Raw genomic sequence first — 27117 nt, 5'->3', positions numbered from 1 at the left:
TCTTTTCAGATTACCAGGGTATAGGATTAAAAAAATCAATTGTCCGTTGAAATATTCTCATAAAATGGATTTTTGGGCATCTCAGGACATTGTTAGATACACAATCTGTGTCTGAGGACAAAGATTGTAAGCCATCTTGTAGTAGAATTAAACTTCAAGTCAAAGAATATTGCACAAATCATTACACTCTGGAAAAAGGCATGCTATCATTTCTGATTCTCTACACTGGCTGTGAATAACAAGCTGTCCGATTCCATAAACTGACTGACAAAAAGACAATCACAAATCAATATCTGTTGTACAGTATCTGTGTACAATGTCCCACGCTCTAGTGAGAATCAACACAAGAAACAGGAAGGTACAATTGGACAGAACACTGAACCATGTTTCCTAAAATAATTATTCAGAAATTAGATCAACATCTATTTAAAATGATATACAAGTAACCTTGGACTAGAAAAAAATTTCAAACCAGGACAGAAACATAGGAGTTGCTATACGGCATCAGATCAGCGGTTCATCTAGTCTAGTATCCTGTCTCCAGCAATGGAGCATACCTGCTACTTCAGAAAAAGACGCAAGAAACCCTGCTGGAATCAATGATGCAGTAACCTGCTCATAGGAGATGTATCTTCTTAACCCCCATTAATCAGAGGTTGCCCTGGAGAATGAAGTTTTATATCCCCAACAAAACTCCTTGTTTTTTGGTTGTGCTTTTCCCCTCTGGTCTATTTGCTATTGCAACTCACAATGTTCTCGTAACCAAAATAAATGTCCTTTTATGCATACAACTTCTGCAAATAGGTGTTTAATAACCACATTTTTACTATTACCCATTGTCTCCACTAGGGCTAGTAAATAGTTAAATAATCCTAATTTGTCAATATCTTTGCTAATAAAACAACAAGTTTGGTTTGCTAAGAGTCATAAAGCCATGACATCTGTTCTTTGAGAGTATTCAGCAACTGCTAGGCATTCGTGAACATGTTCCTGAATCCCAATAATTTTACCAGAAATTAGTCACTGTTCATTATATTCCTTTTAAGAACCACTCATCCAATCAGGGAGTTTAAACACCAGACAATTTAGATGGCCATAACACTAATGCCAACAAAGAGTTTTGGAAGGGATTTAAAAACTTCATGCATCCCATGTAAACCAGCCTTTATTACGAACTAGGATGAGACCTTCATGGGGCAGATTATCCCACATCTGCCTATTGTGGGGTCTTTGCACCTTCTTCTGAAGCATCTGGAGCTGGCCACTGTCAGAGAATAGGATATTGGAGTAGATGGACTATGGAACTGTCCCAGTATGGCAATTCTTATGTACCACGGAATACATAAACTGTTTGATTTTTACTGTTTGTATAACCATAGTATGAATATCATGCAGTGACTACTTTGGTGAAATTGGAGGCAGCTCACTAGTAAACTCTAAGGGCTGGTTCACACTTACCTCACGATTTGGCGGCAGTCGACGGGAGTTACGCAAACTACGCAGAGTAGTTTGCGTAACTCCCATCGATTGCTCTGCTTTCCTTCTGCGCGCTGTTTACATTGCGCTGAGCTGACGGGAACAATGTTCCCGTCGGCTCAGTGCTACACTACTTGAGGGGGTGGACTTACTCAGTTCACTTCCTGATCGATTGAGTGGGTCTCTCTGACCGCTCAATCGATCCAGAAAGATCAACATGGTGGCGGCGAATTTGCTGCCGTCAGTATAAACATAGCCTAAATCCCAAAAGAAGCTAAATTCAGGATGAATATTACTTGCAGTTAATATTCTCACCTCTCTATCCTCCATTATTCTTTACATGAAATGTTCATATCTGACACTAGCTTAGATTCCCATGTAACCCCATATACTAACTAATCTAAAGTCACCTGCAGGGGACACAATGTCCTGGGAGTTTTCATATAATTCTCATCATGTGGGGAGAAAGCTGCATTTGCAGGTATGTTCTCACAATGACTTGAGTTCTCCTGTTACTATAATGTGCAAATCATGTTTGTTATTGTATCAAACCAAAGAGTAAACATTGGAGAAATGCAGGTTTTAATGAGCAACCGATGAGGGATGCAACTCAAGTTTCAGAGATTCAGAATACAAAGTACCCAAAAGTTCAGATGTTTATCTGCACCTTTCCTTTCTTCCTCCTTTCATCCTGTCTCATCCTTTCTGCCTTCTCCAATGGGATTGTCATCCAGCTGGCCGGCCTCCAATACATGTTTTCAGACTCAATTTTCCCTCTTCTGTGACCCCAAACAGAATGTTTTCTCCTCCTCTCTAGAATCCTTTCCTCTTTATAACCATCCTATGGCCTCCTTATCTCTTCCCTAGCTCTGTTTTTCCTCCAACACACACTCAGCAATCTCTGGTCCTTCTGGGCTGTACTGTAATGCACTACACAATTCAAACTCACTTCAGCATTTCCCCACCTATTTAGTCTCAAGGTACATTTCATCCTGTCTTTTCATCTCCAGTGAACAGTTGCATTCAGATTTTGCAGGAAGGGAAGGGATCTAGCATTCTGTTAAATATGCGACACAGCAGATGGGGAAGCTTCAATACATATACATAGAGATGTACAGCTGTCCAAGGGCCAAACACCATAGGCAGCCTGTCAGAATGTTGGTGGCAGTAGAAGGTAAAATGTTGGATAGGGTCCCAGTTAGGAATAAGGCTGAGGGTTGGTTCAAAATTAAGGACCATACTGCCTGTTGAACAAGAATCCTCAAGGGACTGGTAATGGGATATATAACTGAATACACATATTTGAGGGTATAAACAATAAAGATGGAGAAATACTGTGTGGTATGGTACAAAGGAGTATAAATAAGTTTAGTAGAATGAAACCAGATTTAGGCTGGGTATCAGAAAAAGTGTCCGACCAGTGAGATGTAGGAAGCTAAGACATATTCTTTAAAGGAACTATAGAGTCTGTCCAGGAACTATCATTTAAGACAGTTAAAACTTTACTAGACATAGCTACAAAAATTGTTTAGGGAATTATCTTGAAAGCTCTTTTCCATTTCTAATTTCTATAAAACTGACAAAGACTAGCAAATCAGTTAAAAATGATGTTGTATGATGTGTGGGCTTTTCCTATATGCATAGGGATCTCTGAGTCTCTGAAATGTTGTATCAGTTCAGGTAACATTTGTTTCTATTAGTGGAAGCCTAGGATGAAGGAATTGTTAGTTTAGCATAAACCTGCAGTTGTTGTGAGGTTCTGAGTATGTAAATTGCTGCTGATTCTTGCTAATGAATGTAATATGTTGGGGCCTGATCCAAAATTTATTGAAATCAATGGAAAGACTCCCTTTGGCATTAGGTTGGCAACTGTGAATATGTTTTGGTTTTTTTTGTTTTGTTTTTGTTTTTTTTATACAGAGGCATGGCTTGCCATCTCATACTCACCTTTTCTGCAGGAGATTGGGGGGAAAGAGAGAGAGAAAGCCATTAAGTTTATGGAAATGAAGTATCATTCACATAATATGCCACCAAGGTTAACACACACAGTAATCAAACAAGACATATCAAAGCTACACTGGCATCAGCAGATATATTTTCAAACACCGTTAGTCTCTGCAAACATACAAATGTGTCATTAGGAACTAAAGAAATCCTCATCAGCAATTTAGTTTTTTTTAAAAACCCACAAAAACCTCACAACACCTGCTAAGCTATTTACAATCATTAGCACCCAAGTTTCACTTGAAAAGGGGTGGGGCACCTGGGAAATTCAGTATGCAGAAAGGATCAAATCAGCCATGTTAGGCTGTTCTTTTCAAGTTTTGCTAATTTTGCTGAATAGTTTTTAACCTCACAATCATTTTTAATTTCTTATGTTTACCAAATAAATAAATAAATAAAAAGAGGGTGGGGGAAGCTCTTATGAAAGACCCAAACTGATGACTTAGGAAATAGTGAGGAGTTTGGTAAAATTCAATCCAAGCTTTCTTTATACCAATCACAAATAACGTGAAGTTAAGAACTAAATTGAGAAGCAAATGCAAGCACATATAGTGGCCTTTTTGCACCTCTCTCCCCACAGGTATTCAGAGTTGTGAAAAGTATTTACACCACCTGAAATATCAAGTTAACAGAAATGTTATTGAAAATGCCCAGTAACAAAAATTCCAGTTTCCAGTTACTTTTCAGTTTAATATGATTCAATATGGAGACTAGCAATGAACACTTTTTATTTTTGGTTCAGTGCATTATTTGGAGAAATAAACTGGTGATGAGTGTTAATCAAGAGAAAAGGTACGGCAGTGAATGAATCCTAAGGGTGATATTTTAAGGGACTCAGAACATCACAGCGCGTTGCCAGATCTCCTGGGAAATCATACAAGATCCTGTCAGATGTTATGATTTAGACTCAGATTCCATGGTGATATATGCAGTGTAAATGCATAAGTAGATAGGAACATTCCCAGTTTTTAAATGGATATCTGTATGTCCTTCACTTAAGTTTTTACTGGCTATTCTAATTGTTCTATTCAGCTCAAGACAGATTTCTGAGTTGTTGCCATTAATCCATCTGATCTACTAAGTCCACAAAAGGAGCTCAGTCACAAAGAGCAAGTGCTGTTTTAGAAGTCCCGTTTGCAGTGTCAGCACTTGCTTTGAATGAAAACTGATCTGAAAGGTGATAGCTGAACCAAGATTTGGTGGTAACACAAAGACTCTCTCTTGGGCAACGACCCAAATCAGTCACTTGACCACCTCCTGAAATGGAATACCTAATTAATAAAGAAGTGTATATGCTAAGGTATGCATTTTAAAGATTGTCACAGAATTACAGTGTGTATCTTTGCTTTGCAACAGGTTCCAGTCAAGAATGCTGTAAAGTAGCTTTAACCTGAACAAGTGACTGTTAAATAGACATATGTTACAGAACACTGCACATACGTCTGCCATAGCTAATAGTTTCATACTGCCTTTCATGTTCTAGTATAAACAGATATAAAATGAGACCAAGTGTTCAAGCATTTTGAACTGCACTCAGTTTGTACAGTATGTCAAAAGTGTAGGCATTTGTTAGAAGAGTTAGTCAGATAGGACTAATACCATTCATAGGGAAATAGGTAACAAGGATTACCAGTTATAGATCCATAGGGAAGGGGACTGGTGAATAGGCATGTAAGTAACTGACTAAAATTATTTTGTGAGCTAGGTTTGGATTGTTTTTCCTCAGTTGTGTTAGCAACAGTGGAGTTGATAACCAATTGGCACAAGTGAGGCCCTACTCTGAGGGACTCAGTCAAAAATCCGAACAAAGTCACCTTCCCAAGATGGTAATTGAGTATAAGGGCTATTTTCTATTGTGTTTTCTTTGGTGTATGGAGCCTGCTTTGCCTTTATCCACCATTTAGCTTGCTAACCTTAGAGGCACAGTTCCCTGAACAGTTCTCTGGTGTATGTTGGCAAGCAGCCTGTTCAGAAAGTTTGTTGTCAAGGAAACTCCATTTCTGACCCTGAGAAAGCCATCTAAGGTGTGATTTGAGCACATTCACACTATTTGATTTATGAAAGGGAAGTGGCCAGCTGGATGCTTTAGAAAAGGAGCTCACCTTATACCTAAATCACTGCATTGCCTAAAAGGACACGAAGGCACATACACTGTAACTAAAAAGGATGAACACTATAAGTGACTATTCATTATAAATGGATTTGTAGATCATTTTCTCTTGCTCTCTCTCATTTACCATATAGGGGGCACTGAAAGAAGCCTGGTATACTGACTAGGTGAGCCTTTGGGTAGGTAGTGTGAAACTGGGATCAGCAAGAAGGTGGCACCTCTAGATTCAGATATATACAAACTTTTCTAAAGAAGTTCAGCCTTTTTCTAATCAGAAACTAATAGTCAACTTCAATCCACAGGGGACTTCAAATGAATTCTGAATGGAGATTTACCTGTTAAATTAAATAGCAGACTTTCAGCTTTGGGCAGCAACGCTATTATAAAAGCTATATTGTCATTTGATTTATCAAGCACTTTGTGTTGTGTGCCATTGCAAACCCACAATCAAAAACATTTCAGATTAGTTCCAGTAAGCCCCTTAAGCTCTTGTTCTCATAAGGCTGACATTTTAATGTCATCTTGTAACAAAGTGAAATAGAATGCTGTGTCATTTCACTATTTAATGGAACTCAGGAAAGTCTGGTCAAAATGTTGTGTATACATAAAACTTCATTTAAAAACTAGTGAAGATTGCTCAATGACAACTGTGCCGTTTTCTGTCATTTATAAAACCCAAGCACTTAACAATGAGGAAATGAATTGTCAGGGAAATCATAAATCTTATACTGCCCAGATAATAAGCACATACGTTTCTTTGCTCTGTCAGTCCAGTTTCACATTACTATGAACATAAGAACAGTCAGACCAATGGTCCATCTAGCCCAGTATCCTGTCTTCCAACACTGGGCAGTGTCAGGTGCTTCAGAGCGAATGAACAGAACAGATGATCCATCAAGTGTCCCATCCACTGTCACTCATTCTTAGCTTCTGCCAAACAAGGCTAGAGACACTTTGGAGCATAGTTTTGCATCCCTGCCAATCCTGGCTATCGCCCCTTGATGGTTCTATCCTCCATTAACTTATCTAGTTCTTTTTTGACCCCTGTTATAGTCTTAGCCTTCACAACATCCTCTGGCAAGGAGTTCCACAAATCGACTGTGCGTTGTGTGAAGAAATACTTCCTTTTATTAGTTTTAAACCTGCTGCTTATTTTTCATTTTGTGACCCTGTAAGCGTGTTGTCTCCACAGTTGGCGAGTGAGTAGTCTTAGCAATCCACCTTTAGGCAGGGTGAGCACCCAGTCTACCACTCAGGCCCCCAATCTGGGGCGAGCGAACAAGGAGTCAATTGCTCCAACCCTTAGGCAGGGTGAGCAGCAGCTAATCGCTCAGGCCCTCAGTCAGGGCGAGCGAGCAAGGAGTCAGTTGCTCCAACCCTTAGGCAGGATGAGCAGTGAGCGAGGCAACGGCTTCCGGAGTGGTCAGGACAGAGATTCTCCTGGGGTGGCTAGGGAGAAGGGGAGGGGGACACAGGCCCACCGTCTCCACTGCATCCCAGCCCAGGGCCCTAGTAGTGGCAGAAGCGGCTGCCACTGTGTCGGCGGGGCTCCCGCCGCAACACACCGACTATATTGCAGCTTCAGCCACAGGCCGTGGCTGTCCCTGGGCTACTTCCTCCCCACTGACCCCAGTACCTGCCTCCTCCGTGCTGCGAGGATAGTCCACCTGGGGTAGCGCCGTCAGTCCCTCTTCGTCGACCGGGGGTAAGGCAGGGAGTTCCTCTTCAGGGGGCAGCTCCTCAAAGTCGTTGCAGGTTGGGAGAGGCTCGGCCTCTGGCAGCTCCTCCAAGTCCTGCCCCACCTCCGGGAGGGGCTCGGCGGCCGGCAGTTCCTCCAGATCCGGCCCGGCGGTGCCCGCCACTCGGGCTGCTCTGGGGTCTCGGCCCAGTCCGGGGGTTCCAGAGCACGGGCCCAGGCTCAGGATCGGGGTAGCTCGCCCCAGTCGTCCTGGCCGGGTTGCCTGGTCCAACTCCGTGAAGGCCCTATCCAGTCCCCAGGCGGGGCCGGGGTTCGTCAGCAGCTCGGCTCTGGCCTAGGCCTCTGCAGGCAGGGCCGCACGTCTGTCTCTGGCAGCAGTCTGGGGCCTACTGAGCTCAGGGGCCTGGCCTTTATACTTCCCCTTCCTGTCGGGGCTCTGCCCCGCTGCCACTGATTGGACTGGCTGAGTGGTCCTATCACGGCCTGGGTCCCTTGTTGCCGGGCAGACTCCGTGGCAGGACGTGAGGTGGTCCAATCAGGGCGCTCGCGCCCTTCCTCGGGCTCTTGCTCCGGGGGAGGCCACAGCAGCTTCCTACAGACCCCTAGTTCTTCTGTTATGAGAAGAAGTAAATAACACTTCCTTATTTACTTTCTCCACACCAGACATGACTTTATAAGCTCTATCATATCCCTCCTTAGTTGTCTCTTTTCTAAGCTGAAAAGTTCCAGTTTTATTAATTTCTCCTCATATGGAAGCTGATCCATACCCCTAATAATGTTGTTGCCCTTTTCTGTACCTTTTTCAATTCCAATATATCTTTTTTGAGATGGGTGACCAGATCTGCACGCAGTATTCAAGATGTGGGAGTACCATAAATTTATAGAGAGTCAATATGATATTTTCTGTCTTATTATCTATCCCTTTCCTCATGATTCCCAACATTCTGTTATCTTTCTTAACAGCTGCTGCACGCTGAGTGGATGTTTTCAGAGAACTATCCAAAATGACTCCAAGATTTCTTCCTTGAGTGGTAACAGCTAATTTATAGCCCATCATTTTATATGTGTAGTTGGGATTATGTTTTCCAATGTGCATTACTTTGCATTTATCAACATTGAACTTCATCTGCCATTTTGTTGCCCAATCACCCACTTTTATGAGATCCTTTTGTAATTCTTCACAGTCTTCCTTGGACTTAAGTATTTTGAGTAGTTTCGTATGACTCCACTGAAGCTCAAAGCTGGTGTAACAATGCAGAATCAAGTCCCATTTTACCACAACACAGATTGTTTGTGTGGTTTTTTATTTATTCTTTTTATTATCTGAATTTTAGTATCTTAATTTTATAATTTAAGTGATATTGTAATATGGGAAATATATTTTTCAGTTGACAATATTTATCATTTCAGGTATTTGTGTCGCAGGGTGTGTTGTCCATTTAAGGGTATGCCTGGGCTAGCACATCCCTGCTCTAATTTCTGTTCCTTTAAGGACAAGCATTTTGGAATGTGTAGTGCCCAGGGGTCAGGTGACTGTAGGCTGCTGCAAGGCATGCTGGAAGAAGTGCTAGGGAATAAAAAGCACAATCTTCACTTTGTGGAGGAGGAGAGATTAGAACTGTTGTGGAGTTATCCACCCAGGGAGCTGAGGAAGCACTCGAGCGGGGGGTGGGGCACGGAGGTAATGGAGAAGGTCTTTGAAGAAGCGGGATACAGAAGGATTTCTGATTTTACTTTAGAAGTATTGTTGAAGAATCTAGCATTGATTAAATAGAGGGAAGATGAAAGAAATCAGGGTAATGTACTCGTGTTCTGAAGAGTGGAACTGAGTGTGATCAAAGGAAAGCAAATAGTTAGGTCACTTGGTCAAGAGGTTCCTGATACACAGTCCCCCTAATATGAGCTTCTCATAACATTTTCAGATTCTTATAACTTTTTCGGTGCAGAGTAAGGAAATTTGGGGAGAGGGGAATCAGAGCAGTGTGGGGGGGTGTTGAAGCAGTGTTGGGGATGTGGGGTTAGGGAGGGGAGGGGGATTAGGAGGTGGAGGAGTTATGGGTAAATAAGAGGATAAGTGTTTAGGGCTTTGGTATTAAGTGATTGGCTGTTAGGGAGGAGAGAGGGATTGAAAAGACTTGGGCAAGGGAAGGGGGTAGGAATTTGGGTGAGAGGCTGGAAGAGGTGACAAAAGAGGTAGTGGGGAAGAGGGGGAAGTGGGGACACAGAGGGACGTTTTAGCCCCACATTCTCTCCTTCATTTTGAACTAGCTGCTCCCTCCCCTTTCCCCTTGTCCTGGCCAGGCCAGGCTGTCAGGTGGAGGTAACTCCCATTCACAGCCCCAACTCTCAGGGCAATAGCCTGGGGCTGGAGAGAGATGTGTCTCACATAAAGGGTCATCACCTCATTATAGCACATTATTGAGTGGACTTCGAACATAGGAAAACAGGATTTAGGACTGGAAGGAAGCTCTTGGGTCACTGAGTCCAGTCCCCTGGTATCGAAGGCAACCATATCATATAATCCCGTTCATAAATTTATCAAGATCCATATTATAACCAGTTAAGTTGTTTACCCCACTACTTCTACTGGTAGACTGTTACAGAACCTTACTCCTCTGGTAGTTAGAAACCTTCTAATTACCATGGAATGACATCTAAAGTCAAATCTGTGTACTACACTACGTAGGCACAATGAAATAAATTAAGAAGCAACAGCTATTTTGTGGCAAAGTTATTGGAAATTGTTTATAATATATCATAAATACCCAATACTACGTGTCATACCCTGCTAGTCTATATTATCATAAATGTTCAAATAGTTTGCATTTTTTGAGAGAGATTTAGTTCTGCAATACAAAGTACACCATTTAATATTAAAATGGAGGATCTCGGGAATCAAGGTGCAGATGGAGAGCTCTTTAATATCTTTGTTTTGGGCTGGGAAGAGTGTGTCCTTCAGTCTGCTCCTGAAAATTCCGATTTTTAAAAAAGTTCTGGCATTGTTCAGTTTGTCTTACCATCTTTTGAAAACATCCAGTCATGATCATCCACTAAAGTTTGCATGACCATGGAATGACAACCTTTCCTGTTGGCATGTTTTCTGATCTGAAGAGGTGGACATAGAATGAGTGCTGTATATTCCCAGCACAATACAGGAAGGCCAACTCTTCAAATACCTCAAAGATCTTGGGCACATCTGTCAGTTGAATCTCATGCATCTAATATCATCATGTATACTCTTTCCACAAAAGCAACTGCTGTATGAACTACCTTATACCAAGCTTGTGTCCCACTGGCCAGTAATTATCCAGAGTAGCTAGATTCCACAGTGTGATTGATGATTTCACACTAAGTGGAACTTGTATTCTAGTTTTTTGGAGCTGCAGTGAATGCAATAGTTCCTTCCAGATGTAGAGAAAAGTCTCTGTAAGCTGGTGGGTTATATCACCAGTCCAGGGAAGAACCAGGGCTGTGTCCAAGTCTGGTTAAGGCTCTTGCCTCAGGGCACAATTTATTCAAACACTAAGCTCCAAAGTAACACAAAACAAAATGATTCCCCTGACCACAGTAGGCTGCAGTCCCCAGTGGCCGTTCCCTTTGCCTCTCCTAGCCCCCAAAAGAAGACATGCTTCTTCCATCTATCCCCTACTGAGTCATGTGAGACGCAAGCAGGCTGCCAGCCCTTAATATATTCTGCTATGTTTCATCCTGTCATAGTCTCTTACCTCATCTTAGTTCTTTAGCCACTGTTTCTTGTCCAATGTACCAGGCACAAGGGGCAATGGTGTTGCATCACCAAGCTGTAGCATGAATTCTTGTAACAACTAGGGTTTGTCTACATCAGCAGTTCTCAACCAGGGGTATGCCTTCCAGCGGGTATGTCAACTCATCTAGATATTTGCCTAGTTTTATAACAGGCTACATGATAAGCACTAGTGAAGTCAGTACAAACTAATATTTAATTCAGAGAAAATGAGAAAGTAAGCAATTTTTCAATAGTAGTGTGCTGTGACACTTTTGTATTTTTATGTCTGATTTTGTAAGGAAGTAGCTTTTAATGAGGTGAAACTTGGGGCATGCAAGACAAAACAGACTCCTGAAAGGGATACAGTAGTCTGGAGAGGTTGAGATCCACTGTTCTACATGAACAATTAATTCACGGCAAACTGAGGGGTGAATCTACTCTGCACTAGCCTGCCACAAACTGTCCGTATGGACCCTGTTGATGTGCATTAACAGTTCTTAAATATGCTTTAATCTAGTCCTCTTTGAGGTGGGATGAACTGCTAATGCACATCTGCCAATGCATTCCCCCCACTCTGGCCCAATGAATATATAATTATTTATAGAAAATGGAACAATTCCAACAGGAGAGAATGAGAGACCAATTCTACAGCTTGCTGGATAGGGGCACTCACTTGGGTTGTGGGAGACCAATGTTCAAGTCTGTGGTCTGAAGTGGGCAAAGCACGTGACTGCCTTAATCATTGGGCTATTGGTTATTCTGGGTCATGTGCTTTGGGTTGTTGGGGGGTTTTTTTCCACAAAAATTTTCAAAAGGTATTGATTTCAAAATAAATGTTGAAACCTTGAAATATTTGGCTAAACAGAATTTTTGTTTTCTGGCAAGCCCTAACTGCAGGATTGGGATTTAAGTTTGTCTTAATAATAGAGCTGCTTTATTAGTACAGAGAAGCACATCTGTAACTGATAATTCACATAGGTTGTTTGCATTCTGGGAAATCCTTTAATGCTAACTATTACCTTTTGTAATGGATTTAGAAAATGCCATACTGGGAAAAATCAAAATATTGGGTATTTATTATTTTAGAAGTATCATTTAAAGTTTTAAGCTTCTTGTCTATGTTTAATGAAGCTTGTAAATAATAAGCGGCAATAGTTAATTTGTATTTAAAACAGACAGTAGGTGCACTGTAATCTGGTAATGAAATACTTAGTTAGAAAAATACTTCTGTAGTCGCATTCTTATGAAGCAATGACTAAATCCAGGAAGAAGTTTAGTTTATTGCAGGTTTGTATTCTCTAAAGATGTTCCAAAAGCTCTTTATAATTGTTTTTCCAATTAAATGTCAGTTTACATTTGTATAGGTATCAGTATAACTTGTGTATGGAGACACTATTGTTAAATTATGACTGAGAAATTATGAGAAACAGTGAGAAGGAATTATGAGAAGGTGGCTTGGGGAGAAATGAAGTTTCTTTGTAATAGTTTTAGGCTCATTAAAACATATGAAAAGTAAATGGATCTAAGTTTAATGTAGAATAGATTTTAAAGATTTTTCTAAGTTCTCTTATTAGTTATTAACACCTTTTACTTGATATGCTGGTAAAGCCATAATGTGAAGAATACTATGGCGATGGTTAAGTGTAAAGAGAAATATGACATCAGTAACTTTCTTGGCAACAAAATGTAATGTTGTAAACCCCAGATTATGACTATAGCCCAATGCATTATGCACTTCCATCACCACAGAAAATGTTGCTATGTTTTGCCCTGCAGAAACAGCAACCAAATACTGTCAATGTGAAATTCTTTTATTTTAGTATGAAGGAAATAGCAAAACTAAAAGTCTCCATGTGTGATCTAAACTTGAGCAATTCTTGATTTTGAAGTGCTTGATTATGCAATCTTAATGTTTGCTTAACATAGCTTTTAATATGGGATGCACTATTTTTGTAGTAGTTTTACATTAGAATGTGAACTACTGGAGCCAGATGTTCAACCAGTGTACATCAGCACAGATCTAGCAGTTTCAACAGAATTTTGGCTCTTTACAGTCACTGAGAATTTTGCCCATGTCGTCTTCTAGTAGTATCAAGCAGGTTATTAACACTCAAATATCATAATCCCCTCCTCATTTTCTAGCTATTCAAACAGCCTTCGATCTTGGTAGTTGCTCAGCATAATGTATAAGGAAACCACAATCTAATACCTAATGAAATGTGCATCCTTTGCAGTTCCTACTAGAGTTAAGGTGAAGATCATTTAATTGTCCTCTGTTGAGCACTGTAGCCATTCTGCAGTTAGAAAATGAAAAATAATGACTTATATATAGTGATAATCAATTATCTATATTGGCGATCTATATACACACTTGACTATTCTATTAAGATATAGAGCAGGAATGATTGATAAGCGCCACTACTAAATCCTATCTTTCTCACTGCATAATTCTACAGTGTAGAATCAAAATAAATGGCTAATTTCATTATTCCACCCATCAGCCACTGTTTGTTTCACCACTTTGAATGTCATCAGAGTTTAGACTGGATGAGGCCAAGAATGGCTTATATGTATACATAGCAACAGTGACTGCACAAGAAGTTGATGCTTCACTGTACAACCTGTCTGTCAAGGAGGAGTGCAGATAGATCTAACTTTGGAAAAACTATCCAAACCCAGGCGCTAAAAGTCTACTTTTTTTTCCCCATGGCTCAAAATAGCAGTCTGTTTTGTTTTGTTTTGTTTTGTTTATAGTATTATGAGGCCAAATCCCTCAATCCATCTTGGATTATATAACTACAAAAACAGTATTTTAGACAACTTTTTCTGCCTTCTGAGTAACTTTCCATGAAATCTGTCTCTGTCATACTTCTCACACTGAAGATGTCTGTTTAGCCACAGAACACCGGTACCAAATGAGCAATGGTAGTGCAATTATTCCATATGCTACCCAACCAAACATGTCACAACTCCCTATCTTTGGGAGTGAGATGATTGATTTGTTTCTCTCTATATTCAATTCTAAGCCTCTATGAGAAACTGCCAACAAGAATTCAGTCTAGCGTCAAATGTGGGTGATGACCGCTGAACTAGCTGAGGGTAAAACAGTTTGGGCCTAGTGATGCTTTGTGTCGTTGTGGCTCTTGCAACACACTGTTGTGACTTTGTAGATGCTGTGTTGTCTAATTCTTGTTAGCAGCTGGAACTGCATCCTGGCACACCTTAACTTCTAGTAACATTTTCTGGTTGCTCCCATTCTTGGTTGCATTCACTCCATTGAGCTATACGTGCAAGACTCTGTAATAGATTACTAGAACAAGCTATTTTGGGTGCCTCTTCAAACCAAACCAAACCTCCGGGTCTTGCCTCACACTGCTAGCAATTTGGCATGGATTGTAAAAGAAAGAGCTGGGATTAATTTTCTGATTTTCTACACATCATATATATAGAGAGAGAGTGCGTGAGTAGCATTATTTTCAATCCCTCTTCACATTCACATACATCCTCCAGTAAAGAACTGGTTGTTCCCAAATGTCACTGTTCACTTTTTTCAGACTCTCCAGTACTTACAGATACTGACACACTGTAAATGACTATGTACCTAAAGAGATTAGGTCATATTCAGTCTTTGCTGCAGAAGAAAGTTGTAATATCCTTGAGTACCAGCCCTGATGGGGCGTTCATGCAGCAGGACAGAATGTGGTATCTTTGCCACCTCCCCTCCCCTATAATTACAGTGGAGTAAAAGCAGCTTTTGGTTCTGATTTGAGGTTCAGTGGTGGAGACTGCAAATTCAACACACTGAATCAGCACAAACCCCAGCCATCCTAACTACATTGTCTCCCTAGCCAGCAGCACTGCTTGCTTTTTCAGTGGCAGAAGATGATGCAAATCTTCCAGGCATAGGAAGGTTGCAGCCACCTTGTAAACTGCAGGCTTCCCCCTTGGAGCCCTGTGTCATGTTTTGGGGTGCAATTCAGATCAGTGAGAGGTGGTTGCTACCTGCCCAGTAATCCTGGGTGCTATAAATGCTCTTGTGCTGTGGCTCACAGGCAGGACACCAACAGCCAGCAGACAAGCATGTAGGTCTTGGAGTGTCTGTGTGCTGTGCAGCACTGGTTCAGCGCCCTGACTGCAGCAGCCTGCTTACAACACAACAACCCCATCCTGGTCTCTACCAACTTGGATTACTACATGCAGGGTGATCCTAACATGTCCCCAGTCCAAAATTTTCCCCAAACCATCTCCTCTGAAGTGTCCAGCCCTCTCCTGGAGCACTCAGGTAATTAATAAAGTGTATTGCCTCCTAAAAGAGAGCTTATTACGCAGCTTATTACTTTAAGTAGAATTAACAATCACTTCAATTCCAGTGCAGCACAGGGTTTGTTTAGATTAAAATTAAAACAAGTTTATTAACAAAGAGAGGGAGGTTTTAAATGAGTTCAGATAGAAGGGATAAAGACAAAATGGTGACAAGCAAATAAAAGTAAAATCTGCCTGCTATTCGCTAAGACTTAACAATTGCAGCCTTGATTCAAGGTAGATTTCTTACCAATCTTTTTCTTTCCAGTTATGGTTGACTTTCTGTCAGTCAGGACCATCCAAAGAAGTACAAAGTGCTGGTTTCCCTTATCTTCCTAAGTGAAAGATCTTTATCTAAGCAGCTTTCTCCCCTATATTCAGTTTCCAGAGACTTCAACCCATGGTTGCCGGACTCCTCTTTCTCAGCTTGCAAGAGCTCTGGGCCCTCGAATCTATCCTCTGATGGAGCCAAAATGGCTTCTTCTCTCTCCTTATATCTTCCCAATCTTTACTATTTTGACCGCAGACCCAAGATGACCTCATACTATTCTTCCCTTCCTGTGGATTTCCCATCTCCCTGCTGATTCATATATAAATGAGGCTTCGGCTTCTGTTGTTTTTGGTCATGCCTTGCTTAACTTCAGTGGAGACAGGTAGATAGATGCCTTCCCTTCTGACTGGGAGAAAACCTGTTTCTTCCTTTGTTTAATCACAGACTTTAAAGCATAATAGCAGTGAGTATTCATATTTCCTCAAACAGTGTTAATACATATATATTACAATGGTATTAATCACCAGTATGTCATTAGCTTTCATAAAAGACCTTACTTCATGCACTGGTATAATACAGTAATATTGTATACAATCAGTTGATTCATTTGAGGTTCAGTCCCATCTTTTTATAGTCCAGTAAACTGCTGAAATGAATTCTCAGCTAATGTTCCTTTTCTCCTTCTAGGAAGAGACTCCATAGGTCTGGTGAAGACTTCATGCTGGTTCCCCGCACAGTGGTGATTGTTGAAATGTTACCTCCTCTCCTTGTTAGCTTGATGCCTTCGTTTACCTTTCATATAAATGAACCTCCATTGTCTCTGCCTGATGACCAGATCAGACAAACAAATACAGGTTCCTTTGCCTAAGCAGACTGTGCTTATGCATTTTAAGAACAAAATTCTCGCACATATCCATAACTCTTTGTACACACCTGTGCATATCTCATGCAAGAATATTTAATGATCAGTGAGTTAATAGGTTTCTAATGATATACTACATGCTATCTTTTGGGGATATTTCATGACAACAATGTTAGGGGTAGTGAATATGTCAGGCATGACAAGAATTGCTGACACAGCATAGTGAACAACCAATGGGCCTGTGTTTCACACCCTGCATCTTCAATTATGCCACCTTCTTCTCTCCCTCTAACCAAGAAGACAGTGACACTACTTGGCATTTCTATAGAGGTTTTCATCTTTAAAAGTATTTTACTGGCAGTAATTAATCCTAACATGTGAAGTAACAAAATTAATGAGATGATTGTTAGGCATTTACAGTTCTGAACTCTTGCAGGGTGCTGAATTGACCTGCAGTCCACTCACTAACATGAGCCTAACATCTTTGTAGAGCTGGGCAAATAATGGATTTTTTAGTTCACTGGCAATTCCAAAAAATTGGAAAACAATTAGTTCCAGTTGAATTAAACATTTCAACAAAATTGACCAATTTTTTTTTTGTTTTGATTGTGACCATCTGTAAACACATTTGATTTTTTTCAAAATAAAATTAAAGGAAAGTTTGATACAAAAGTCATTTTGAACATAAAAATTGCAGTGTTTCATTCTGAAACCGTCAAAATGAAATGTGTTGATATAAAAGAAGTATTGTTCGATGAAAACGATTTATTGAAACTAATATGAATTCTAAAAACTTTTTGGTGTTGCTGAATCTGCATTTTTCGCTGCAAATGTTTTGGCCACAAAATTTAACTCAATTCTATTTCTTTTTTGGCTTGGTTTTCCTTCCTCTGTTGTGTAGAGTATATATGCAGAAAGGCATCTGTTACCTGATGAATCTGTTAAAATACTTGCAAATTAAACACAGGTTTGAATGAGTCAAGTGGCATTATATAATTGTTAAAGCAGGGGATGGTGTATCAGGAAACACAGATTATGTTCCTGAACTGCTAGTGACTCCTTGAAACCTTTTATAAGGCCCTTAGGGACAAATCTTCCACGCAGCATTAACAGTGCCTCCGTTTCATGTTCATAATATATGTGCAGGATAATTAAAGATACCTAGACAATTAGCACTTTGGTTGTGCCTGCAATGTCAGGTGCAAAAATAGATGCCTTTGTTTACAAATCTCTCTTTTAAGCTTTTTTTTTTTTAACCCATTCATACTCTGTCTCAGTTTCTCCACACATGAAAGAGGAATATTGCTGCTATAGCATGTGATGTTTCGGTAATTATAGAAAACTATAGTGCTTTTATTTAAAATGGTGTGTATAGTGTGGGTCAATACCAACAATTCCCCTGCTCCCTCATGCCAGTTAGAGCACTGACCTCACATGGCGGCTGTTAGTTTTAATTTATCACCTAGAGGTCCGAGGATGAAGATGTTGAATAAGGCAAGTATGATTTTCTTCTGAAAAGCCAACAACAGGCAGCACTTGCAGCAGTTACGAGCTACTGTGTTATGATTAAGAGTAGTGTAAAGGTTCCAGAAATTAAATTCAAAGCCAGTCCATATAAAGAATTATATTTCTGTTCAGAAAATAAGAATGCTGTTATAGGGAAAACACAGATGGATTGTGTGTCACATAGTCTTTGTCATTCTTGGAAATATTACCTTTCAAAAGGCCTGGGAGTGCCTGCTGTACTCATGTAAAACTCCTATTAACTTTCCACAACTGAGTAAGAATTAGGACTGGGTCCTATGTCCTATGAACAATGTCATAACCGTTGGTGTTGCCAGATGATATTTCTGGAAGTACCAGGTTCAATCCTGGTGGTTTAAGAGATGGAGAATTTCTATCTCTGCAAAGTAGTCAGTTAATCAGAATGCTTGGGATGGGAAAACAGGTGCAGATAAAATAAATCCACTGTATAGTGTAGCTGTAGCTATTGCTAAAGATTATGCTAAATGTCAAATGCACAGAGTGTAAAAGCGACAAAGATTGTTCAATCTTAGTCACTTTGGTGAACAGTTTGTCCTTGAATTTGAAATGTGAGATTAAACTGAGATTAATCTTTGTGCTAAATTTGAACTAAATCAAATTTTATTTTTTTTGAAGTTCAAAAATATGGTCTGTGGGATTTTTTAAAATTATTATTTGTTTCTACTCCCCATTTCATGTGGCTTTTTACTAGCTGATAATTGATAAAATATCATGGGGCCCAAACAGGAGCACAGATGAGTCAGAAATCTCCCTCTCAACCATTGTTGGCCAGATTTTACCACTTTACTCAGTAAGCATTACAAGGAGTGATTAAGTCACAGAATCTGGCTCTGTGTTTTGTTAGTTTCTTTTTAACAGAATCCATTCAGCCTACTCTACCAAATGTTTATTGTTAAATTATGAAACAGCAACCCATGTCTACCAGTTTTGACTACCTGATAATTGGGAAATGTTTACTTTATTAGTGCACATATGAATACTTAATTTTATGTATTTATAACATTCTGTTACAGTAGATTACAATGCAATCAAGCAACCATATGCTACAGAAAATAACTACCACCCCTCAATTAACATTAATTTATTGCAGACACATTAACCGGTGCTGTGTTGAATTTTGAGTTGGGTAATTTAATTTTCACAAATTGCAGTTTGACATTTTTTATGGGTTCATATTGCTTCTAATGTGTTTTTATGCTTTAATGTGAATTTTAACTGCATGAAATTAAAAATGTTTTTACACAGTTAACCCAAATGATTCAAGAGTACATTTTTTTTTAAAAAGTTAAATAATGAATATGATTGATAAGTAAGGAGCTGCCTCTAGTTCTGATGTATTGGTAACTTCTTGAGTAGATTATTACAATTTTCATGGGTCATCAGTCCCAGAAATGTGGAGGATCAATCTGTGCTGATTTTAATGTTGATCCTATGCTTCCAGTTCTACATTTATTAGAAACTCTGCTTAATGCTGTTTCTAATTTGATACTTCTTTGGTGTATTTAGACTGTATATGGAGCTAACACTCTGATTGGCAGAAATTGGGAAGGCTTTCAAATAACAGTAGAAAAGAGTGGTGACAAAATGTAGTTCTTATTCATGGGTGGCGGGTGAAGCTTCCCCTTGGGGAGTCTCCTCTTCCACCCATGGCCCCACTCCCTCCTCTGCTCGGCCCCCTTTCTGTTTGCAGCATATATCTCTCCTCTCCTCCCTCCCCACTTGGTCTCCCTGCTGCCACTTGCCACATCTTTCCTCCCTTCTCTCCCTTTGGCCCAATTACTGCATAAGTGTCTCCTCTCTTCACCCCCTGGCTCCTCTACTGCCGCTTGCTGTGTCCCTCTTCTCCGCTCTGCCCCCTCCTCTCCTCCATACACCCCTTCCCCCAAAGACCCTGCCACTCACACTGTCTGTTTCTCCCCCGAGCTGAGCTTATTTATTATGAGCCATGTTGGTTCCTGGGGGGGCTAAGGAGGTGGTATTTGCTACTCAGCTTCCCAGGTTCATGAGTAATCTCCCTGTGGAGTTCCCTTATCAATATTCACTACTAGATAGCAGTATAGCAACATACGCAGTTGTAGTGTCTATTTATGCACATCTGGAGCCCTGTATAGATAATTAATATTAATACCTCACTCTTGCCTTTTTAAAAGTATCTAATACATTTCAAATTCAACAACAAACTGTTCAGCAAATTGACTAAGATTGAACAATCTTTGTCACTTTTACACTCTGTGCATTTGATATTTAGTATAATCTTTAGCTATAGCTACAGCTACACTATACAGTGGACTTATACCAGGGATAAATTTTGTGACACAACTGCTGGACATCATGTCTGGACAATTATTCAAGCAAAACATAGCACTTGTCTTGTTAAGCCATTTATTAACAAAGGTTTTGAACCATAGACAGGTATTATTAGTGTTTAAAATATTTATATTTTATTTATTATGATGAAATAATAAACTAGAGTTTATTGCCTTCCAACACCATATTGCAGGTGGTCAAAACTGTATTATTCCAATACTTCCAGCAGCAATTTATTTCAGTACTCACTCTTTTTTTCTGAATATGTTTACAGTACTTATCTTTACTTGAGGTATGCCCTTAGCTTCATAATTTTGTATATAGTTTTACTACTCTCTAGAATTCAGCACAGCACAGTATTCATTGTTAACCTTCAGTGGCACTGTGCTTTCATCCAGCTAAGAGAGAGAATCAGAACCTGTGCTGTATCTGATTTTTTCCCCATATACTATAATGGAATTGTGGCCTTTATTGGGTGATAAATTACTCATTTGACCTGCTCCTTAAGTCTCTTCTTCTCTTTGTTCCCACTCACATTGAAGTCAATGGGAATTTTCCTTTCAACTTTAGTGGTATCAGGATCATGCTCATTACATGCTAGGGTTACGTAAAGGGATGACATCTTTATTGCCATCTTGCCAAAATTTACTTATTTACTAGATGGCCCTGAGCATTTGATTATGGTGTGTAGCCACAGTAGTGCATTGTGAGCAGTGTGGAAGCATGCTGACCCAATCGGAGTTCTAGCTGGCACTGTATATGGCATGAGCACAATATCACTGGGAGCTACCATACTGGGAATACAAAGGGGAATGTGTCAGCTTGCTGTAACCTTGAAGAAGATGAAGCATCTTTTCCTCTGTACTGTGCTGAGGAGGGGAGAAGGCCATAGCCCAATATTTTTTCCTTCCCCCTTTGTAAAATCTAAAGCTGACAGCTGCATTAATCCTATTTGTCTACTTGAGGTGCCCTGTTCCTTTTCCTTTCATTACACAAACAAGTAGGGGCTAGGACCAATAGGTCTCTTAACTTCTTTGCTGAATCATGTACTCAGTAGCTTGAAATTCACGCCTCCAGCAGTGCCAGGCTTACCTTGCTATGTGCTGCTACTTAGTTTATTTGGACTGCTGGTGGGATATATGCACAATTTAGTACCTGTGGAATAATAAAGAACACTTTCCCCTTGTAATTAGGGCTGTCATCCATCTGGGTCTTACCAGACAGTCTGGTTTTTGGCTTCTGTGTCCAGGTAACACTTTTGAGTTGCCAGGTGCCTGGTTTTGTCTGGTTGAAAAAGGGATCTGGCAGTTTCTGGTCAGATATACTGACTGGACACCAAAAGTCTGGTTACTGCAGGGTGGAGGAAGGCACTGTGTCATTAACCTGCACCAGCCTCCGTTCAGCCTGGACCACCTCTTACTTGCAGGCAGGTTCCTTCTCAGTCTGCAGCAGCTCCCATCCCAGCCCAGGAGCTGAGGGAGCCCAGCTGGGGAGAGAGGGGAGGCAGGTGGAGACAATCCAGTGTGCGATAGGGCAGAGTCTTGGGGGATGAGGCAGAGCAGGGGCAGAGCCTGGGGGAAGAGGCAGAACAGGGCATGGGACAATCTGAGTCTCGTTACCACCAGTTAGAAAAATGGCAATCCTAATTTTCTATGCTGTATTAATTTTTACTTATTCTTTCTAGCTTTACCATCTCTAAATCAACTTGAAGTATTTCTTTTCTGTCCTTTAATAAACTCAAGACCATATGTGACATGTTGAAACACTTTTTGTTATAGCACAAGTTATAAAATAGTCTATTAAATCAGAAGGCACTTTTCATTGCATTCTGAATAACTCTGAAACATGGGGGGAAAGCAATTCAAACTATTCAATTGAACTGCTTTTTAATGCAGAGCTCTCAGTGTTTGACAATAGAGCATTCTGAAGAGATGTAGATTACTTTAGAAGCTAGGCCTGGGGTTTTCAAAAGAGCCATCAATAGGAATTGTGTGCTGAATTCCCTGAAGTTCTTTTGGAATCCAAGCCTGTTGTTGTTTTCTCTTTCAGTGGTTCAGTCAGATAGTTGAGTATTAGATGAAATGTAAAGTAAGGTAGACTTACTCCTTCCAGACAAGGAATTCATGAGGTTGGACAATCTGGAAGGAGTTCAGAGAGTTTTATCATCTATTCCTGGGCTTCCTGGGTTGTTATATTCCTCTCACAGGTAGGTTGCAATGAGGCAGCCGTCTTATTATAGCTTTGTGTTTTATTAGCTATCTACTTTCCCATTCAAGGTTATATGAGTGATGCAGTAGTTTTGAGGGATGTCGATAATCATAAGAATCTAATGGTATCTAAGGTAATGATGTATAATGTTGGGGAACTGTGTTACTACTTCTTAAATAATTGTACTTGCTAAGATAGATGTTAAAAGGATCGTACAGTAAAGCTATAGTCCTCAATGTTCGTTTTAGAATGCAGACTAATATTGGACAGGAAAATATGTGTCAAATCAGCAGTATTGGCAGGAAAAAACATTCTAGAGCTTGCTAGGCTTAGGCAAACTCAGTAGCAGCTTGGCTGACTTGAATGGCATTGTAAAATATAGCTGATTAATAGGGCTGCTGAGTTTTGATTTTACTTGATAAACACTGATGAAATACCCCCAGTTAAAAAAATGAAATTGGTATTTATTCAATAAACACTAGAAACAGTTACTTGTATCTAAGGGCTTGTCTACACAGAGCAGAGACTACAGAGATGAGATTTCCAAAGCTCACTAATGGGTTGCACATTAGCTGGTTCATGTAGACCCTGCTGGTGATCACCAAAGGTTCTCTCGTGGGCTTTAATGTAGTGCTGTTTTAAAAGGTACTACATTAAAGCATGGGCTAGGGAATATTACAAAGAGATTACTTATTATTGCTACTGTAAAGAGTAATGTATATTCTACAAAGAGAGAGCTCCCCCAAATCCTGATTTTTGGTAATCTATATAAAACTCAAAAATTGCTAAAAATAAACCCTGAAAAATTAAATTAATAAATCTCGTAAACCAGAAGCCCTACTGATTAGATACTGATATCTATGGGGAAGAGGTTTTTCTATTAGGCAAAGGGTCTAAACACCATTTATGTTCCACATAAACTCAGTGAAAGAATTAGAGGTTCATTAGCTGTCTTCAAAAATCTATTATAAATAACACTAAAAGTCACCACAAGAGCCAGGAGTTCTGAGATATCAGAAATGCTTAAACTCACTTTGTTGTTAAGAGACTTTGTAGCATGCAAGGTGAAACCCATCCCTGAGCAGAAGTCAAGCACAAGGGCTGCGTAGTAGATAAAGGTTTGTTTTACACGAGCAATTATTCCAGAATTGCTATGTGGATGTTCTTATTCTGGAATAAGAGTGCCTTATTCTGAATTAGTTTAATTTGCTTCCAGAGTGGATTAAACTAATTCAGAATCACAGTGTCCACACTCGGAGTTCATTCAGAATAGCTATTCCGCTTTAAATTCACACCTTACCTTCATTTGAATTAACTTCCCTATGTAGACAAGCAGTGTAGAACCCTTCCGCTGGCTGTCTAGGGGGTTAATTTCACTTAGAGCCCTCTGTCAGCGATCCATCTTGCATAGCATGCTATGTACTGTGTTAAAATAGTACAGGTAACTGTATGTGCAGTATAGTGGTGACTGTGCAGTGAGTTTTGCTGTCATCACCTAATAATGCAACATAAATAATACATTTAAATTGGGTCAACACAATTGTCATTTCCAACTGAAATAAGACATTTGATACCATTATCAGTACTATATCTCACATTGCGTGAGAAATTTCTTGTGTTAGCACCACTGAATGTTGAAAGTGTCAAAGTGATGTGTCAAAGATGCCATGGGAGCTATAACATTATTTTATTGTTCAGGCTTTATGTCTCTATGTTGTTTTAATGCCTTTTAAAATTTTTATTCTATTTCCTCTGAGTCTCTTTACTGCCTCATAGAGCTGTCTTGCTAAAGCTTTTTGGCACAGTAATATATGGAAATATAGATACTTTAATAAATGGAAGCAGCAGGTAGTAGTAGGGTTTTAGCAAGTAATGTGTCTAAACAACTTAGATTTTAAAAGACATGGATTGCCAAGTCCTTGTCTAGTGAAGTCTCAGTCTAGAGTGGGATCTTCCTCTATTGGGCACCGCAGGGAAACACAGGTGCATTCTGAAGCATCTAGAAAATACTAGAACAACCCAGTCCTCAGACATATCATGAAACAAGAGGTCGTGGGGGCCATTCTGTGCTGTGCTGGCAAGATGGCTCACAGACCCTCCATTTGACAGTTGATAGTCCAGACCCTCATACTCAATACACCACAGAGAAACAAAGGCAGGATTTTGTCCTTAATTGTGTAGGAGTTGTATGTAAACTAGGTGCACAGGGTGCATGTAAGGTGAATACTAAAGAAAAGCACAGTGTGAATGCTGAGTTCTGTAACCGTAAATAAAGAAGTAGCCTCATTTTACTTATCTTTATTTCTTTCTCTGTTATTTCATGTTTGAAATACATGGTTTGTTAAAATAAACAATAGCTGCCTATGCTAAAAATGGGAGAAGGGAGCCTATCCTGAATAACTAGCATATCAAAATCAGCATTAAAAAACATCATTACCAAAGTAGCATGTTACATTTTAAATATCCATGTCTTGTGGCCACTTATCCTGATACTAACCTTTCCCCACTCCTCTGTCTCCTATCTTTCTCCTTCCCAACTCTCTTACCTCTGACTTGATTTTGATCCTATTAATTTACTCATCTCACCTGCCCCCTGATCTGGACTCTGTGTCACAAATTGTTTGACCCTTTAAAGATAGTTGGGCACAGCCACACCTGTGCCAGATTTAATATTCGCCACTCTTAATAGTCCTGATCAGCTGGGCAATTTCTTTAAAAGAGCCAACAAGCCACAGTCTGAGAGAGGAAGCACAGGGAACAAGCTGGGCTCATATGGAAGGTCTTGAAGCAGGGTTTGGGAGGACTTCAGGGAGATAGCCTGGAAGTCAGCACTTTATCCCAAAGCAGAGAAACTCAAAGGTAGTCCAGGAAGGGCTGGGAAGTGAGCACAGAGAGTGGGCTGAAGAACTGAAGCAGAGCAGAATAACCTTTGTTTGGGAGTTTCCTTTGGGTTTGTTACTCCAAAAGGAGAGTGAACTTTGAGGGTGAACCCCTAGGGGAGACAGAAAACCCTAAGGAGGAGGAAACAGTTAGGGAGCACTTGCAGTGCTACACATGGCCATTGGGTACATGACAGAGTAGGCACATTCTGTAACACTCAGCCATAGTTTAAAACCAATATTCTGAACATATCAGCAAAATCAAAAGCTCTCCCCTCTCATCCTCACATTGCTGAGGTGTGGAGAATAGAATATCCACGTTATCCATGAATGTGAGGCACTGTCCTCTTTTGCAGATACTTTCATTAAAATGCATCATTGAAAAAAATAATCCTGCGTAATTTTTCTATCCCTAAATAAAGTCTGAGGAATTTTTTCAACTTTTCCCCCCCCTTGGATTACCTTTTCTTTAGTAATACCACAGAAAATTCTCTCTAACCACCAAAATGTTTGATACTTTTCCTCTTAACCTCTAAATAAAGAGTAGTTCATGGCCTAGTACAATGGAGGAATTAACCTTGGATCCCTGGATTTCTTTCTTGCATGTCAGGATCAAAAAGAAGCAACTAGAAACTTAGACACATGCAGATAAAACAGATTAATGGCAGTCTAACTTCAAATTCACTAGCAAGTGTAACTGTTAATATAGTGACTTGTTTGGCTGGAATTTAACAGATTGTGGTAACTGATTACATTCTTCCCAAAAGGAAACTCTGGGTCTTCTTTGTTATATTAGAGAGGGAAAGGCAATGATGCTCAAGAATCGGTCAGTGACCTATTGCCAGCTGCCAGTTGTGCTTTGTATAGTTGCAGAGCAATTTGTAACACACAATGCCAACCTGTTTCCTCAGTGGTTTCCTTTACGCTGCAAGTTCTGGTATTAAACAGTAATGTGGAAAAATGTAGCTGTTTCAGAAGAATAAAAATCAACTCAGTGGCATGATACAAAGGAGTGAGGGAGGGAGGGAAGCAGGAACTGGGAGGGTGATTATATGGTTTTTCTGACTTTTTTCTTTTGCATTACATTTTAGAGTAACATTTAGGTTTTTTTTTTTTTAATTAAAAACAGTAGGGTCTAATTTAAATCTGTGAATGAAAACAAACTTTTCCAAACCATTAAAGGTAGCATCAAGGGATTAGGAAATCAAGACTCTTTTTATGTCTGTAAGGACTATTAGGAAACAACGAACGTTGTCCAGATGCCTAGATGGAAAGGGAAGGTGTGGAATCATTGGTGATTGGAGAGTGGAGCGTGGCTAGTAAGTGGAATCAATGGACACTGGATGTTGAGAAAGGGCAATGTGTGCCATCATGGTTTGCTAAAATCCAGAAACTTTTGGAAGGTTGGCAGAGCATCCAATAATGTGGTTCCGTACAAATGTACTACTAAAATGGCTCTTCTCCGAACCATCTCAAATTTATCAACCTCCTTTTTGAATTGTGGACACCAAAACTGGACCCAGTATTCCAGTAGCTGTTGCACCAGTGATGAATACAAAGGCAAAATAACCTCCCTATTCCTTCTTGAGTTTCTCCTATTTATACCTCTCAGGATCGCATTAGTTCTTTTGGCTACCGTGTCACACTGGGAGATCATGTTTAGCTGATTAACCATCATGACCCCCAAATCTTTTTCAGTCACTTTTTCC

Source organism: Emydura macquarii, unplaced genomic scaffold (assembly GCF_026122565.2).
Source record: "Emydura macquarii macquarii isolate MOO-44397 ecotype Brisbane River unplaced genomic scaffold, CSIRO-AGI_Emac_v2 contig_2897, whole genome shotgun sequence".
NCBI classification, from domain to species: Eukaryota; Metazoa; Chordata; order Testudines; family Chelidae; genus Emydura; species Emydura macquarii.
The sequence above is the reverse complement of the archived record's forward strand: the minus strand, read 5'-3'. Positions refer to the sequence as shown.